General features: G+C 34.4%; 1 long non-coding RNA gene across 1 annotated transcript; it reads left to right on the top strand.

Annotated features, from left to right (window-relative positions):
• The first annotated feature begins 675 nt into the window (after positions 1-675).
• Positions 676-2,600, top strand: LOC130622452 (uncharacterized). Its single transcript, XR_008981081.1, has 2 exons — positions 676-912; positions 2,469-2,600. It is a non-coding gene; the product is annotated as an uncharacterized LOC130622452 (long non-coding RNA).
• Positions 2,601-3,256: the final 656 nt, after the last annotated feature.

Here is a 3,256-nt window from a genome sequence, read left to right as displayed (position 1 = left end):
AAGTTTAATCGCCGGCAAAGGAAAACCCGCGTTTTCCTGTAAATCCCGGGCTTGGCCCCTATAGTCGAATGTATACAAAGAAAGTACCCTGTGAGTAAACTGATTTTCAAAACGATTTTTTAAATTATTGCGAAGCAATTGAGCTTTGCGAGCGAAGCGAGCGAAGCGAAATTGTGGAGCACGTTTGCTACACGCGAGGTATACCAAGAGAATTATTGAGATTCTCAAAATTTCGATAGAAAAAAAATCATATAAAATCAGCGTAAAGAAATAGGACTGATATTTTTGCACATAAAGCTAGGGTATTTTTTTTTCTAATAAAACAAATAAGTTTGGACCGAGGGGTTAAAGTATAAGTTTAGTAAAAAATGCAATAAGTACGGCTCGTACCCCCCCACCCCCGGATTTTGACCCCCCCCCCGTCTTTTGGTCCGGATTATACGTCCGCCGAACTTGAACACACAAAGAGGAATATGCCGTGAACAAGAAACGGTAGTCGGCATCTTAGACACGTATATTTTACAGACCCAAAATATGCCTTATTTCTTTGTATTATAGCTAATTATGGTATAAATAATTAATTAATTACTTTGCAATTTTGCTTCTAATACTATTATAGTTGTATTTTAATGGAATATAATAGTATTAAAACGGTTTTCTTCTTTTGAAAAAATTTATTGCTAGTCCTGTTTCTAATCGACTTTACTTGTGTATTTTAAGCTTTTTTGTTGCTGTGCTTTTTCTGGAGATTTTATTTGGATTGGAAAGCTCCTGTGTAAGGTACCCTTTCCTAAAGAAAAATTGAAGTAATTTGTACAATTATAACGCGCCGAGCTGTGTTTTATTTTATTGTTTCTAAGAAGATGTAAGAATACAATATTATCAATTTTAATTGGTTTTATCCAAATCAAGGTAAGGCTTAATCACACGAAAGGTAGCTAGCTAGCTAGAGCTCAGTTTTGTATAAAAGAATTGAAAGTAATTTGTAGAATACATATGGAGAAGCTGTATTACTACCTAACTGATAGCCAGATATAGGAAAACCTGTAGCTAGGGCGCAGACAAAACAAATAGCTCTGGGCGCTAGAGTGAGCTGACCAACCGTTTTTTATCATTTTTTATTTATTATATAAGTAACCTGTTACAGTAATTAAAAAAATATCCACTTTTGCTATCAAACCAACAGCAATGTAATAGTCAATAGGAATTAGTTTTCCGTACACCCTCCCTGAGAACAAGGTTTAAAACGACATTAAAACATTAAAACTGTCATTAAACAGAACTTCAAGGATGCCCAAGCCGCACCACGTCCTCTAAACGGCGTGGGCATCTTCGAAACTGCTTGTAATTTTAGAACAAGGGTGCTGATAAGCTGCATACGCCGTATAACGTGCAGGCGTTTTTGGGCAAGTTTAGCGTTTTGCAAAAAAATTGAAGTATTCACTCGAAAAAACCTGCATAGACCATAAAGTAAACTATGTGGTAGTAAAGTTCTTAAAAGAACTGTTTTTGATGGTTTTTGATATAATTTACTTGATAAATAACTTTTAATTTTTATTAACTTCTTTCTCTTAAAGCATCTTTTTCCAACTATCGTCCACAAGGTATGTTACAAGGAATTGAATTTTGAAAATGCTCCAGGCAAGTTCGGGAAAGTGCGGGCGGTTTTGGAAGACAATCACTAATTTAATTGGAAAAGTTGCCCGAACTTGCCCTTATATATGTGGCTGTTTGCAGCTTATTGACACCCTCTTATTTTAGAATATTCTCAGGAATAATAGACCAAGAGAAATTACATCACAGTTTTTTGTCCACCGCCCACGTGTGTTTGAGAACAACCCACATAACAAAGTTCATTATTTTTTAAATCATTTGTGTAAAAATTACTATTTCATTCACGATAAACCATTTGTCAGTCATTTTATTCGCCCAACAAAGAATCCTATCCAAGGTGCTTTTCTATTAGTGCTGAATTTAATAATTGACATGGTTCAGCATAGTTTTTAAAAGGGTCTGATTGCAAAATATGATTGCCAAAGTTCAGCACTTGTAATATTTGTGTATTTGTGTACTCAGCTTCTAAAACAACACAAGAGACATTATAATTTCCTCTGGGTGATTACATTAATGTTGGTTGAAAAAAAACTGAATGATGAGAAGCATATGTTTTTAAATGGGTCTAGGACAATAAACTTATTTAATTTCCCTTGGCCTTGCATCAATCAAATTCTGAAAAAATAAACACTTCTAAAATGATTTTGTCAGATTTGGAAACTGTTGGTATGGTTGGAACTTTGCGTATAAAATTAGTAAAGTTGCCAAATTGTTTAGTTTTTTTCTTTTATACTTTTCCGAATTGCCTTAATTATTTATAAGATGAAAAACAGTGCTTTTAATTCCATTGACTTGGCCATTCCTTAAAGGCACTGGAAGCTTCACTATATGAAAATGTTTTCTTTTTCTTTTAGATTGTGTACAATGGGAGTGAGTGATGTAATCTTCTAATGCGTGTGGTGAAAAGAAGGCGAATCCGTTATTGTTTTTCTGCCCAAATTTGAAGCTATTTAATAAATCTTGATAAAGTTAAAAAACTGTTTTGATTTGTTTGTTTTTGTTTTAATTGTTTCCCGTGAGTTTTCGAAATTCGTTCCAGCAGATTCTGTGGCTTCTACTGCCGGTATTTTTACGTGAAAAAAATACTGTTTTGTTGTGAGGTCATTTACGAAATCGTTACGTTAGGACCAACTTCTGCGGGTTGTACAACTCGATGTATCACATATCTTTCGGAATACTGCTAAAAGTGTAATTTTGTATTGCGCTCTTTACTTTTACCAATCTGTGGGAAAAGGCGGTACAAAATTTTAACACGCGTTATTCGTTTTTGTTAGTTTCGCGTAATCTAATTTTCTCGCACATTTTGAAAAGAATATCCCACGCACATCAAATACTCGCGCAGTCTATTCGCAAAAACAACTGTTTTTGAGCAACGAATTGTTCCGCAGAGCGTTCATTTTCCTACCTCGTCCCCAGGGTTCTTCTATATGATATTCAATTTTGATGTATTTCGGAAGATGTTAGCGCCAAAAAACAAGAAGCGCTAGGGACAAAGTATTGGATAGTTTAATTTTGCTTGCAACTTGCGAAATGCTTCGCAACCTTTTTTTTAATTTCTAGTTTTTTCACCACTAAAACGCATGAGACTTGTAGTTTTCAAAAATGTTTTCATTTTTGATGAGACGCTAAATAAAAGAAGTTT

This window comes from Hydractinia symbiolongicarpus, chromosome 12, assembly GCF_029227915.1.
Source record: "Hydractinia symbiolongicarpus strain clone_291-10 chromosome 12, HSymV2.1, whole genome shotgun sequence".
NCBI classification, from domain to species: Eukaryota; Metazoa; Cnidaria; class Hydrozoa; order Anthoathecata; family Hydractiniidae; genus Hydractinia; species Hydractinia symbiolongicarpus.
This window is presented reverse-complemented; position numbering and strand designations above follow the sequence as displayed.